Raw genomic sequence first — 15539 nt, 5'->3', positions numbered from 1 at the left:
CAGGAAATTTAACCTGACTCTCCCAACCCCAGTCATCACCGGCAGGGTCTGGAAAGGCCAGGTTTGTCAGGACTCAGGATCCTTGGTGTCTGAGTGGCAAAACCGATTTGAGGTCCTGTCTGTTCTGCCCTAACATTTGCCCCAGCATCCTCCACCCAGCACCCACTCTCCCCTGCTTCTGTGCATGGGGCCCCATGTTCTCTTGATGGGGGTATGGAGTGAGTGTGATTACCCCTGACTCCACTCTGGGGTAAGGTCAGGGGTCACCTGCATGGGCTTACTTGACTGCTTCAGAAAGACAAAGAAAATGTGTTCCTTGTGTTTGCGGAGGAGAACAGAGCCTGCCACAGGGGTCTGGAGAGGCCAGCGTAAAAAGAACCATATAACAAAGACATGAATGAATGGTACAAGTTTCAGTCATTTAAGGAAGTCTAGGTACAAGCCTGGGAGGGAAGAATTGGACTTCCCTCTTTATAGATGAGAGATTAAGTGGCCCGTCAATGTCGTAAGGTCCTTTGGAAACCCTGCTTTTCTTCTGCCCCTGATAAAACCCAGCCCTGTCCCCTCCAAAGCCATGCTCTGTCCCCCACACTGTCCTTCCCACTAAGGAAATACTATGCACTGGCACCCTGCAAAGAACATGCTTGCACATAGTCATACCTGGGACACAGTGTTCTGTATGACTCCAGTGACTGTGTGGTCTGGAGCTGTGCAGACAGAAGAGAAAGGATGTTTCCTCTCCAACCCAGACACCTCTGGATGGGACATCCTGGTGGGAAGTCCACACACGTCACAACATCAGTCATCCTTGGTTTCATCAGAGATTGTCTTGGGAAGAGGGCTTGGGAATTCCCATCAACACCTCCCAGCCAACCATCAGAAGGAGTCTAATAGATAAAGAAATTGAATACATAATAAATAAATAAAATACAGCCTGAATCAGTTTGGTGGTCTTGCTGAGCAACTTCAGTTCTGAGACCAATCTCCTGGCTGCCTCCCTGTCTTCTTGACAAATTCTTCCCCTGATCCTCTTCTGTATAAACATGGAGACAACCTTTGCTAACAAGTGTCTATGTTGACCATTTCAACATAGTTCGTTTATTCAATACAGTTAGTCTGCATCTTGTCAGGCCCTGCTTTAGGATCTGGGCACACAAGTGAACAGGACCTGTCCTGGAGCCCACGGGCTGTCCAGGGAGGTCAAGTGCTCAGGCCTGCACTTGGGTCAGAAGGTGCCTAAGGTGCTCCTTTCATTTGTGCTCATTGCAAGGACAAGCTGTGGGCTGAGCTACCACAAGACAGCAGTTCCTAGCCCACCTGCATTCCACGAGGGCATCTCTTTATTGGTTCTTCAGCATGATCAGTTCTTTGACCAGAGGTCATCTTGGGCTGGATGGGACAGAGGCAGAGAACCAGTTCCTCTCAGGACAGTTAAGGCTGCTTGTAGAACACTGGTTGTTACTTGATTGTACTGGATGATCCATGTCTGATTTGACAAATTACTCAGCAATTTGATTTTTTTTTTTTTGCTAGTAAAAAAAAAATCCCCAATCAGCTGAATGCAAAACTCATTTGATATGTTAATATGCCATAAACTCAGAGACTGCCTATGCTTGGCTGCTGTGGACCAGCCTCCCATTTAACAGATGGGGCCACTGAGACCTGGAGGGTAGAGGTCTTGCTCCGAGAGGCAGTGTGAATCATCAAGCGGCAGAGTATGGGTGTTTCTGTTACTGGGGCTTATGTCCAGTGAGTTTATTGCCGCAAAGAGAATGCTCTCATTTACCCCAGGCAGCCACATAACTTGACATAGCTCAGGAAGTAATTCCAATGTCAAGAGTTTCACATATTTTTCAACTTTGTTTTACCAAAACGCATCTGCTGTTCAGAAACATCCTCACGTCTTTTAGGAGAAACATCTCGAAAGGACAATGGGAATATTTTCTATTTTTATAATGATGTCTGATCTTTTACCTTTGGGAGATTTGTGTTTAAACCAACTCAGCTTGCCAACTTCTCTTAAAAGAAAAAGTCATTAAATTTCCAATTGGAAATTTGAGCATAAATGAGAGATTTCAAATGAAAACAGCAAGGAATTCTGCAAAGGCATCTGATCCTGCATCGTACTTCCAAATCTTCTTTAAATTAGCTCTATGTCAAAAGGCTACGTGGAAAGACCTTTTCTTTTGTCTGATAAAGGAAAAATTGGAACAATATCGCTTCACTTTAGGATCCAGGCGATCATTTGGATTCATTCCAAGGAGAGTATTTTTTTTTTTTCTTTTTAAACTTTGGTCTGTAGCTGCACATGTGTGTGACTTTAATCAGTTTCTCCCACAGCTTTCTTGCCATTTAAGCTATTCTATACTTACTGACCTTTTCTCAAATCAGATGGGTGGATCTTGTTTGTGATAGGGACTTGAACTCCATCAGCAGAGAAATATTTTACCTGAATGTGCACAACATTGCCCTGGGAGAAGAAAATAAAGGCTCTTCTGAAAAGGCAGCCGGGGAGTAAGATGAGTTCATTGCCCCAGTGCCTCCTGGGGCTGTTCCTTATCAAAGCATGTGATTCCGTATCAAAAAAACGTGACCATGGAGAAACACTTAAAGACCTGCAACTCTGTTAGACTCTCCTCCAGTTTCGTCCAGTGCTTTTTTCTAGCATCTCAGTAACCAAGATGACTCCTCACCAAGACTTAGAGCCTGAGCCTGTCCTCTCGAGAAGTCTTCTGCAGAGACACTTGGTGCCTGGTGGCCTAATGCCATCTTCCGTCTCAAGGTCCGCCTGGCCCTGTGGTCCTGATGGTGATGTGATGGTCTCCGGTGCAGAACTGAGTCAGAGGGGCAAAGGTCATAGCGTCACAGACCTCCCCGGAACCAGACAGTCTAGGTTGCGGCGAGTGATGAGGCCACAACAGAGACTGTTGCTTTGGGAGTAAGGGCTTCATGCCTTCCTCTACTTGTTCTATCAGCAGATATTTTATGAGTACCTACCTTGTGTCCAATCTGTGCCCGGAACCAGGAAGCACACCGTGGACCCTCACAGTTTGTTAGCAAACTCAGTTATGGAATAGATGTCACAGAATTGAGGGAATGAGCTCCTGAAAGTCCAGAAATTGCCCAATATCCTTCACCAGGAAGTGATGCTCTTCTTGTGTCTGCCTCAGAATCTTAGAACACAGTGAACACAGCGGTGTTTTTGAACCAGCCAAGAGGTGATGAGAGAGTACTTCAGACGTTTAGACCTTTAGAGCAGAACAAAACTGTTAGCTAATTATAGATAAATTTTTCCAGGACATTCTCCCTAATGGGAAGAGATGTCGTGGGAGGTGGGAGCCCAATCCAAATATTTATGTTTCTTTCCTGTCAGTGTATCAGTAAATCTTTTCTTCCCCTCCCTTTCTTTCCCATCCGTTCCCTTCCATACCCTTCCCTTCCATCCCTTCTCCATCCCTTCATTTCTGTTCCAATTGTGCACCAGAAATAGAGACACCCAGAAGCTACTTTTCCAGAATGATGTGAAGCTTGCACTCCAATCAGGACCAGCCCAAGTAACTGGGGCTCTTGGCTTTTGGCTTTCAGCATCCTCCCTGTCCTTTCTGGTCTTTTCTCTCTATCCTATATCCGCCTTCCTCCTTGCTTCTCTTCTTCAGCTTCCTCTTCCTTCAAGCCCCTTCCCTTAGAAACCTAATTTTCCTCAAGAGTTTAGGCACTTTTCTGCATTCCTCCATGAGGCATTTGGATTCTGAATAGAAACTGAGGAAGCCATGTTCAGGCAACAAGCTCCTTGTATTTATTTTGGAGCTGGAGTGTAGGAAAGAAAACCACATCCAGGGAACAGTGGGGTTGGGGGGAGGCTACTTTTTGGGTACCCTTCACCAAGTGGGGCATTGCCTGCTCCTTCTGCTCTAGACTGTGGACTTCCTAAGGCCAGACAGGGATTATTCACATCTGTGTCTCCAGAATCCAGCACCAAGCTGGTGCTCAGAATGGGCTCCTCTGGAGGAAGAATGAATTTGTGCACAGCATCAGGCCTCCTCCCTGGGACTTGTGGGCACCCACGTTAGCTTATGGCACCACTGCTTGCTACTCTTTGCTTCCTCCTCCTCCATCTTCTGTTTTTATTCACTTTTATTTTCCAGTAAATCATCAACCAGCACATGAGATCCATATGATAAATTTTTTGAAAATTTTTTTCTGTAGCATGATACATTTTTCCCAATGGTTCATGTATGTTTGGGGAAAATGGGTAGTATTAGTTTGTTGATTATTCAGTTCTACTTAGAACTTTTAGAGCAAGATTGTTACTCACCTATACCCCTACTTATTTTTTTCTATTTGATATATTGGTTTCTGAGCAAGAAGTGTTAAAATCTCCCATTTTGATTATAGATTTTCTGTTTCTTCTTTTGGTTTCTGTTTTTGCTTCGTATATTTTTAAGGTCTGAGTCAGGTGTATTAAAATTCATGATCTGTATCTTCTAGATGTTTATCAGGGTGAAACGTTCTTCTTTGTCCTTTGATTTTATTTTTTTCCTTTTTGGTCAATATGTTTTCTGATATTAATACTATTAACATCTGTTTTCTTTATCATTTGCCTTATACATATTTTTCTTTTGAGGTTTTTTTTTAAGTAGAAAAGAACAGATATAAAGAGCACATATAAAATAATGATACTGTTATGCTGGAAATAAATAAATTTTAAAAAATTAAAAAAAGAAAAAAAATAAAGAGCACATATATTCACACACCAAGAATTAATAACTATTGACATTTTATTCCTCTTTCTCTTTTGTTAAAAAATGAAACATCGCAGTTAGAGCTAAAGGTCTCTTAACCAATGCTCCCTATCTCCCCCAGACTTCCCTGAAGCATCTACTATCTTGAGTTTGGTGGGTGCCATTCCCATGTGCTCCTTGTACTTTTACATACATGCACATCATTCCTAAACAGTATACAATCGGATTTTGTTGTTTTAAATCTACATAAATGATGCCATACTTTATTTAGGATTCTGCACTTTTCATTTTAAATGTGTACTGTGTTTTTAAAAACCCACCATGCGGTTTGTAGACATTGTTCTTTTCTTTTAATTGTTATGTAGGGTTCTATCATATAATAATACACTGCATTTTATTTGTTTATTTACTGATTGATGGACATTTAAGTAGATTCCCAGTTTCCACTCTTATAAACAAAGCTTCCAAGCACATCCTTGTACAAGTCCCCTACCTGACTGATCATTGCTAGATCTCTCTCCAGACTGCCGTGCCATTTCATGGGGGGCTCCTCTCAGGTGAACACCAGTAAGCAGGATCTCTGAATTGTGGAATATGTGCACCTGCACTGTTACTAGATACTGCCCAATGCGCCTTAGTTTGGTTGGGCCATTGATAGTCTGACCCCCAAAAACCTAAGAGAGGACCCCTTTTTCCAGTTCCTCATTTGTATTTGATATTGTTGATGCTTTAAAATATTTGCTCATCTATCAAATGAAAAACAAAATATTGTTTGTTGTTTTGAGTTGCATTCCCATGAGGTTGAATGTGTATATTGGCCTTGAAACATTCCTCCTTTTGGGTGGGGTATCATTTTTCCATTCCTTAGATAATTTTCTCATTTTTTTCAGCCTAATCCATGACTCGTTGATTTTGAAGAGGAGATATTAATTTATGAAATTATTTTAATTTCTGAAATATTTGAATATATTGTTGACATCTTATTTTATGTTTTCATTTACAGTATTATTGTTTCTTTTTCCTATTCTTTGTTGTATCAATGAGGTTTACTTAGTTCCATTTTCATTCTGTGTTTACTGGGAAATTTTTATTGCCAATATGTAAAGGTATTATGCCATTCATGTCTAGAATTAGTAATACCTTCCTTTTAATCTGGAGTCTGTCTTCAGGCCATCATTTAGAGAAAGGTTGAGGATGGAATGCTTTCTGAATTCTTGAATGTTTGAAGGTAACGTTAGTCAGTTTTCATATTGGAATGATTTTTTGACTGGGTATAGAACTTTAGGTTCAAAATATTTTATTTGATTTATTTTTAACCCACAACACATTAGTTATTTCTCCATTATTCTCTTGCATTTACTGTTGCTCAGTGAAGTATGTGTTTATATGATTCCTATTTCTCTACATATTATCTGTTTGTCTCATCTCTGGGAATATCCAGGAATAAGAATTCTTCATAAGATTATGAAGTATGGATTATTTGCCATTTATTTATAATCTATCATGTAGTTCACTGTTAGTCATTTTCAGCTGACTTAGTACTTGGTTCGTCTTTTTAATTTTGGGGACTGCTACTTTGGGAATTGTCTTCTATTTATTTTTTTCCTTTTCTTGGAGCTTCTGGTGCAGAGTTGATTTTATTATTCCCCTCAGTCCATAGCCCATTTGCTTACTGGTCTGTGTATAACTTCCCTTGTTTGTAGGGAATTTGGGTAAATTTCACCATTTCTTTTCTCTCTTATCACTAATTGACACTTCCATTCCTCCTCTCTCTCCAATGGTAGCCTTTCTAATGTTTTTGGTTTTATTTTTGCTTTACATAGGGTTTTTGTTTATGTACATATTTCTCCTTCCTTCCTTCCTCCCTCCCTTCCTTCTCTTTCTTTTTAAAAAAGATTTTATTTATTTTAGAGAGAAGGAGGGCATGTGCGCATGAGCGAGTGAACAAGGGGAAGAGCAGAGGGAGAGGGACAAGCAGACTTACCAGATTTATCCCCCAAATGTATGTCTACTACTGGATACTCCCATCACCAGTGAACAGAAGTCATTGTATCCTAACATTCTGTCAACACTGGCATTATTGAGTTTTCTAATTTCTAATAAGAACATAGGAGTCTCTCAGTTTAATTTGCATTTCTCTAATTATTAAACATTTTAGTGATTTCAGTTTTCTCTTTTTGATTTCTGTTCTTATTATTTTCCTCATATATTTTTCTGTTGGATTTCCTGGTATCTGTTTTGTTGTTGATTTTTTAGGAGTTCCTCATATAGTCTAGAAATTAGACTTGTCAATTTAATACAAGACAAATATATTCTTCCAGTCATCTGTCTATAGTTTTGTCTGTGATGTCTGTCAGTGAAGAAAAATCTTTAGATTTTATGTAATCAAATCCATTTTTATTTATTTTCTGATATATTGCTCATGATTTGTGGTTTGGGGATTTTATTTAAGAAGTCCTTTCCTGGAGCATCTGTGTGGCTCAATCAGTTAATAAACATCTGCCTTCAGCTCAGGTCATGATCCCAGGATCCTGGGATGGAGCCCTGCATTAGGGTCCCTGCTCAGTGGGGAGCCTATTTCTTCTCCTTCTGCTGCCCCTCCTGCTTGTGCTCTCTCTCTCTCTCAAATAAATAAATAAAATATTTATTTAAAAAGTCACTTCTCTGGGCACCTGGGTGGCTCAGTTGGTTAAGCAACTGCCTTTGGCTCAGGTCACGGTCCCGGAGCCCAGGGATCGAGTCCTGCATCAGGCTCCCAGCTCCATGAGGAGTCTGCTTCTCCCTCTGACCTTCTCGCCTCTCATGCTCTCTCTCACTCTCTCTCAAATAAATAAATAAAATCTTTAAAAAAAAAGTCATTTCTCATTCTTAGAGTACAGAGGTTTATTATTTACTCCCAACTTTATAGTTTAAATTATACTCTTCAGCCTTTTATTTTAATATTTGTCTATTGATTCTGGTGGTTCTTCTTTCCCAGAGATTTTAAAGGACCAGACTGAAATATTTAGCAGGTGTGTGTGTGTGTATGTGTGTGTGTGTGTGTTTAAATGTATGTGAATGACATGGTGTAGCCCTCTTTCTGTTCCTTTCTTTTCTTGGTCGCTCAACACAGTGTTTTCCAAACACTATCCAGGTAACTATATGTATCTTAACATGACTCCTTTTTCTATCTGCTTTGTGTGCCACTACCATTTCTTTTACCCATTTTCTTAGTGATTAATTTCTAGGTTGCCTCCACTCTTGGCTGCAAGAAACAGTGCTGTGATAAGAAGTCCTGTATATGTTTCTTTGTGGGACTGTGCACCAATTTCTCCAGAACAGTATGAGGAATGGAATTGATAGGTCATAGAGAGTATGCATTCTGCGTTTCACTAATTGCTTCCAGATTGCTCTCCAGCATTACTGTGCCACTCTGCATACCCACTGGTGTCGAAACAGAGTTTCTTCCCTTGTATGTACCATCGCTGTCATTTGTAATTATCAGATTTTATAATTTTTACTACTCTAATGGCGTCTTTGTGGCTTGATTGCTCTTTTTCTTTTCTAATTTTTATTTATTTTTAAATTTCTTTCCAGTGTTCCAGAATTCATTGTTTATGCACCACACCCAGTGCTCCATGCAATAGTGCCTTCTGTAATACCCACCACCAGGCTCACCCAACCTCCCATGCCCTGCCCCTCCCAAACCCTTAGATTGTTTTTCAGAGTCCATAGACTCTCATGGTTGGTCTCTCCCTCTGATTTCCACCAATTCCCTTCTTTTTTTTTTTTTTTCGCCAAAAAGATTAAAGTTTATTTTTGTTATTTTTATAGTCTTGTGTGCTTTATAAATTTATCGTCAATGAATGTGAATTATTTTTATCATAGAAGTACACATATATAATAAAAGTTTCCATTTTGAAAAATTTATGTCATTTCTTTCAAGTAGTATTATCTGAGTAATTCTTTTATTTTATTTTATTTTTTTTCCAATTTATTTATTTTCAGAAAAACAGTATTCATTATTTCCCTTCTGATTGCTCTTTTTCTAATTACTAATGAGGCCGAGTATCTTTTCTTAAAATCGTTAGTTGTTTTGGTTTGAATTGCCTCCTTTTTTTTCTTTTTTAATTTATTTTCAGCATAACAGTATTCATTATTTTTTCACCACACCCAGTGCTCCATGCAATCCGTGCCCTCTATAATACCCACCACCTGGTACCCCAACCTCCCACCCCCCCGCCACTTCAAAACCCTCAGATTGTTTTTCAGAGTCCATAGTATTTCATGGTTCACCTCCCCTTCCAATTTCCCTCAATTCCCTTGATTTGAGAATGTGCCTTTAAATTCTTGCAAACATCTACTCTTGACTCACCATTGGTCAATTTACTTTGTCCAAGGTATCTTTTGTTGCATATTGTTTGCCAGGATAATGCCTGGATACTTTGTTCTTTCTGCTGCTACCATGAATGGCACCTTGTTTTCTGCTTGGTTGTTGCTACTATGGAGAATATATTGATTTTTTTTTTGGAAATTGATCCTGTCTCTGGCAACCTGGCTAAACTCTTATTATTTCTATCGTTTATTCAATTTTATTGCATTTTCTATGTAGGTAATCAAATCATATGCAAATAATGAGAGTTTTGTTTCGTCCTTGCCTATATTTTACCTTTTATTTTTTATTCTTGTTTTACTCTGCAGGCTGGGGCTGCTAGTACTAGACTGAACCTAGTTAAAGCAGTGATCACGGGCATCTTTAATTGGTTGTGGATATTAGAGAGAACATGGCTAAAGTTTTTCCACGGAGTATGTTTACACCATGTTTTAATCTATGGTCGTTGTTAAGATAAGGATGTTCCAGCCCTTCCTACTTTTCTGAGAGCTTTTATCTTAAATAGTTAGACTTTTATCAGAAATATAGTCTGTGTTTTTTTGTACCTAATGATACACTTGTATAATTTTTTTAGTCCATTAATGTGTGAGTATAGTAATTTTAAAAATTTAATTTCAATATAACACATACTTGCAAGTACACTTTTGGATTCAGATAACTAGCTATTATTCAGGGTCTTGTTTTCTTTCCTTATAAGGTCCTTATCTGGCTTTGGAATCATGGATAAATGATTCCAGCCTCACAAAATGAGTTGGATAGGCTTCCCTCTTTCTATTTTCTAGAACAGCTTGTATAATACAAACTTTAACAATTTCTTAATTGTGTTGGCCTCTCCTTAAAGCCATCTAAGCCCCAGATTTTTCTTGGTAGTTGAAGAGGGCAGTAGCAGCAAGAGTAGTCTTTCATTATATAATTTCTATTTCTCTAATGAAATTTATTTCCAGTTTGTCTTTTGCCACAGTTGGTGCTGTAGATTCTTTCCAAAACTCTCTTTTACTGTAATATGGATTTTTTAATAACTTAAAGGATTATTTAAACTCAGTTGTAACTGAGATTATTTCTTCTTTTTTATCCTGAATTTTGCCTGTAATTTTCTCCCTTTCCCTTTTGTAAGTTTTATTAATGTCTTTTAAAAAAAACAGCTTTAGTGTTTTCTATTTGCTTTGATTTTTCTCTATTATCAATTTCTGCCCTTACTTTTTCTTGTATTATTTTCATCTTTCTTATTTTTCGTTTGGAGATACATTTTTTTTTTTTGTTTTGCTATTCCCCAAGCTTCTTAATTTACATGCCAACTTTATTTGTAGTCTGATAAATCTATTTAAAACTGTACATTTTTCTCTAAATACCATTTTAGCTGCCATGTATGGGTCTTACATGTATAACTCAGATAAAAGTATTTCATAATTTTTAATTGTAAATTTTAACTTTTATTTTTTTTCCAATTTATTTATTTTCAGAAAAACAGTATTCATTATTTTTTCACCACACCCAGTGCTCCATGCAAGCCGTGCCCTCTATAATACCCACCACCTGGTACCCCAACCTCCCACCCCCCCGCCACTTCAAACCCCTCAGACTGTGCTAATACTTTTTCTTTGCTAATCAGTCTGAGAAGGGTGTGTCAAAATCTCCAACTAAAATTGTTGACTTAACTATTTTCTCTAGTTTATTAATTGTTACTTTATATATTTTGATTCTGTATCTTCAGCTACATATATGTATGTAATCTTTATGTCTTATAAATGCTGTAGTCCTTTTACTAGGGCATAGTGTTCTTTTTTCTCTCTTTATTAACTTTTGCCTTAAAATCTATTTAGTATCATATTAAAATTACCACTCTGGTTTTCTTTGGGTTCATATTTGCCTGTAGTGTCTTCTTTTTCAATCCTTTTATTTTTAAACAGTCTATATTCTTTTCTTTGAAATGTTTTGTTTTGAGCATCATATTATTTGATTTTTTGAAAAAAGACCCATTCTGACAGTCTGTCTTTTGATTGGTGAATTTGATCTGAGTACCAGGCTTACTGTACTGCTATGTTGAGATTTATTTAAAGTTTTTTTTTATTTTTTTTATTTACTTTCCTTTTAAAATGATTTTTATACATTTTTTTCTTTTTCTTTTTTCTTTTATTATCTTTTATTATGTTATGTTAGTCACCATACAGTACATCAGTAGTGTTTGATGTGTTCCATGATTCATTGTTTGTGTACAACACCCAGTGCTCCATGCAATATGTGCCCCCTTTAATACCTACCACTGGGCTAACCCATATCCCACCACCTCCCCTCTGAAACCTTCAGTTTGTTTCCTGGCGTCCATAGTATCTCATGGTTTGTCTCACCCTCTGATTCCCTCTCCCTTCACTTTCCCCTTCCTTCTCCTAATGTCCTCCATGCTATTCCTTATGTTCCATAAATAAGTGAAAACATATGATAATTGACTTTCTCTGCTTGACTCATTTCACTTAGCATAATCTCCTCCAGTTCCATCCTTGTTGATGCAGAAGTTGGGTATTCATCCTTTCCAATGGGTGAGTAATATTCCATTGTGTATATGGACCACATCTTCTTTATCCATTCTTCTGTTAAAGGGCATCTCAGCTCTATCCGTAGTTTGGCTATTGTGGACATTACTGCTATGAACATTGCGGTGCATGTGGCCCTTCTTTTCACCACATCTGTATCTTTGGGGTAAATACTAGTAGTACAATTACTAGGTCATAGGGTAGCTCTATTATTAGCTTTTTGAGGAACTTCCACACTGTTTTCCAAAGTGGCTGTACCAACTTACATTCCCACCAACTATGTAAGAGGGTTCCCCTTTCTCCACAATCTCTCCGACATTTGTTGTTTCTTGCCTTGTCAATTTTTGCCATTCTAACTGGTGTAAGGTGGTATCTCAGTGTGGTTTTGGTTTGAATTTCCCTGATGGCTAATGATGATGAACATTTTTTCATGTGTCTGTTAGCCATTTGTATGTCTTCTTTGGAGAAGAGTCTGTTCATGTCTTCTGCACATTTTTGACTTGATTATCTGTTTTTTGGGTGTTGAGTTTGAGAAGTTCTTTATAGATCTTGAATATCAGCCCTTTATCTGTACTGTCATTTGCAAATATCTTCTCCCATTCCGTGGGTTGCCTCTCTGTTTTGTTGACTGTTTCTACTGTTTTCTTTTGCTATGCAGAAGCTTTCTTTTTTCCTTTTTTTTAATGCAGAAGCTTTTTAACTTGACAAAGTCCCAAAAGTTCATTTTTGCTTTTGTTTCCCTTGCCTTTGGAGACATGTCTTGAAAGAAGTTGCTGTGGCCGATGTGAAAGAGGTTACTGCCTATGTTCTCCTCTAGGATTTTGATGGATTCCTGTCTCACACTGAGGTCTTTCATCCATCTGGAGTTTATCTCTGTGTATGGTGTAAGAGAATGGTCAAGTTTCATTCTTCTGTATGTAGCTGTATAGTTTTCCCAACACCATTTGTTGAAGAGACTGTCTTTTTTCCATTGGACATTCTTTCCTGCTTTGTTGAAGATTAGTTGACAATAGAGTTGAGGGTCCATATCTGGGTTCTCTATTCTGTTCCATTGATCTATGTGTCTTTTTTTGTGCCAGTACCATGCTGTCTTGGTGATCATAGCTTTGTAATAGAGCTTGAAATCAGGCAACATTATGCCCTCAGCTTTGTTTTTCTTTTTCAACATTTCCTTAGTGATTTGGGATCTTTTCTGGTTCCATACAAATTTTAGGATTGTTTTTTCCATCTCCTTTTGGATTATTTAATTTTCTCCTTTCCTAAATTCCATTGGATAGGTCAATTTTTGTCTGCTGGTATGAAAGTTGTGTATCTTGTATTTATTCTCATGTGGTTGTTTCTAACTTACCAACTGTGCTTATTATCACTTTCTTCTACATCTTTCTACATTTTTCTCCTGAATATGACAATCTCCTATGCCCTCTCTTACTTCCTTCTGGTTTTCTACCTCTACTTCCCATCATATCTGTCATCTAGAATTTTAGTTCTGGAGTTTCACAGATACCCCTTTTGTTTCATTAGTATTTTTCTTATTTAGACTAAAATTAACTTTATTTATTTATGCAGCCTTATATCCCTTAGCTAGTATTACCAGATGAAATATAAGATGTGCAGTAATATTGCATAGGACATACTTATACAAAAAATTCATTGTTTATCTGAAATTCATATTTAACCAAATAAATTATTGTTGTTACTGGTTCCCTCCCCCCATCCATATCTGACAACCCTATCCATGTTTCATACAATCCCCTGGTATCTGTTTCTCTGAGTGTCTTCCAGGAGTTGTTTTTTTTAATTTAATTTAATTTTATTTATTTATTTGATAGAGAGAGATCACAAGTAGGCAGAGAGGCAGGCAGAGAGAGAGGGAAGAAGCAGGCTCCCTGCCGAGCAGAGAGCCCGATGCGGGGCTCGATCCCAGGACCCTGGGATCATGACCTGAGCCGAAGGCAGAGGCTGTAACCCACTGAGCCACCCAGGCGCCCCCAGGAGTTGTTTTTGATGGGTGTTTATGTGCAGCAAAGTATATGGGTCTCACATGACTGAAAGTGTCCTTATTTCACCCTCAATGTATCAGTGACATTTTTCCCGGATATAGTATTCTGGGTCCAAATTCTTCTCTTTCAGCACTTCAAAAATAACAGTCTCTATCTTCATGTTCACTGTCTTGTTGAGAAGCTCATGGAAATTTGATGCCTTTCTTTTTTTAAAAAGATTTTATTTATTTATTTTGGGGGGCATGTAGAAGGGCCAGGAGAGGGAGAGAATCCCAAGCAGACACCACACTGAGTGAGAAGCCCCACACAAGCCTTGATCTCATGACCTGGAAATCATGCACAAACTGCGCCCAAACCAAGAGTTTGTTGCCTAACTGACTGAGCCACCGAGGTGCCCTGATGCTTATTTCTTTGTAGATGATTTGGTTTTTTTCTTTCTTGTGGCTTTAAAATTTCCCTTGTTGTCTTTGAGGACCTTTATTCTCACTGTACTGTGAAGAGATTTTTTTTCTTCTTTATATTGTTTTTCCAGGTCCTTTCCATCTGAGGCCTATCTTTCTCTCTGTGAAATTCTTTCTTTCTTCCTTTCTTCCTTTCTTTCTTTCTTTCTTTCTCTTTCTTTCTCTCTCTCTTTTTTCTTTCTTTCTATGTTCAGTTAGCCAACATATAGTACATCATTAGTTTTTGGTGTAGTGTTCAATGATTCATTGGTTGTCATTCTTTCTTCAAGTATTTCTTCCTGTTTTCTCTCTATTTCTGGGAGCTTACTTGTTCTGCGGTTGACAGTTATTCTCTTACCCTTCTTATCTCTGAATTTGCTTTCATATGTGCCAGTCCCTTCACGATGCTGTCTGTGAGAGCTACTCAACCTGATCATTGAATGTTCAGATTCTGTCTTCAGCTGTAACCAGTCTGCTACTCCACTCGTCCATTGGGTTATTTTTTCTAATTAATATGTGTGTCATGCCCAGGATTTCTATTTTGTGGCATCTGGTTCTTGCTTTTTGTTTTGTAGTATCCTCTACATGTCTTTGAGGAAATTTAATATGCCAATTTTAAGTTGTTTTATTTGCCCATTGGTTTTATTTCACCTGGTAGAGATTGTTCAGTCTGCCTTTCCCTTATAGTGGTCACATTCCCAAGGTTCCTTTGTATTTGTTCTTGTCATCTCTGGGGGTATTAGTTGCCTTTTCTGGTGATGTGGGGTAATAATAACTGAGGAGGGAGGCTTCTTCCTCCTCAAGTGTTTGCACAAGGGGGAAATGTGGTGGATGTATCTCAGAGTGAGAGAAGTCTGGAGTTACCCTGGCACTGCTGATTTGCTGAGACCTGACCTCCTCAACCACAGCTGGCTGGCCACTGGGCTGTCAAGGGTGGTGATTCTTCAGTGAATACTTTTTAAAATTTAAATTCAGTTAGTGTATATATAGTACATCATTAGTTTCTGTTGCAGTGTTCAATGATTCATCAGTTGTGCATAACACCCAGTGCTCATCACATCACATGCCCTCCTTAATGTCCATCACCTGGTCACCCCATCCCCCTACCCATCTCCCCTTCCACAACCCTGAGTTTGTTTCCCAGACTAAGAGTCTCTCATGGTTTGTCTCGGTGTATACTTTTTATTTGTTTTTGATATTCTCTATCTACTGATAGATGCTATTCATACTTACCATATGCTTCTAGAAGCCTCCTTTTAGTAATTTCTTTTTTGGGGGAGGGGTAAAAGTGGGTATGGGAGAGAGAGGTGTGTAAAAACAGCATGCACTACAGACAGGAATCAAACAGGAAAATGGACTCATCTTAGGTTGTCTAAGCTCCTGGCTTCAGTTGGAGTCTGATGCCCGGCTCAAGGGCCAGGGAAGGGATCCTCTCACCTGGATTCTCCAAATGCTAT

Source organism: Neovison vison, chromosome 6, assembly GCF_020171115.1.
Source record: "Neovison vison isolate M4711 chromosome 6, ASM_NN_V1, whole genome shotgun sequence".
Taxonomy (NCBI): domain Eukaryota; kingdom Metazoa; phylum Chordata; class Mammalia; order Carnivora; family Mustelidae; genus Neogale; species Neogale vison.
The sequence above is the reverse complement of the archived record's forward strand: the minus strand, read 5'-3'. Positions refer to the sequence as shown.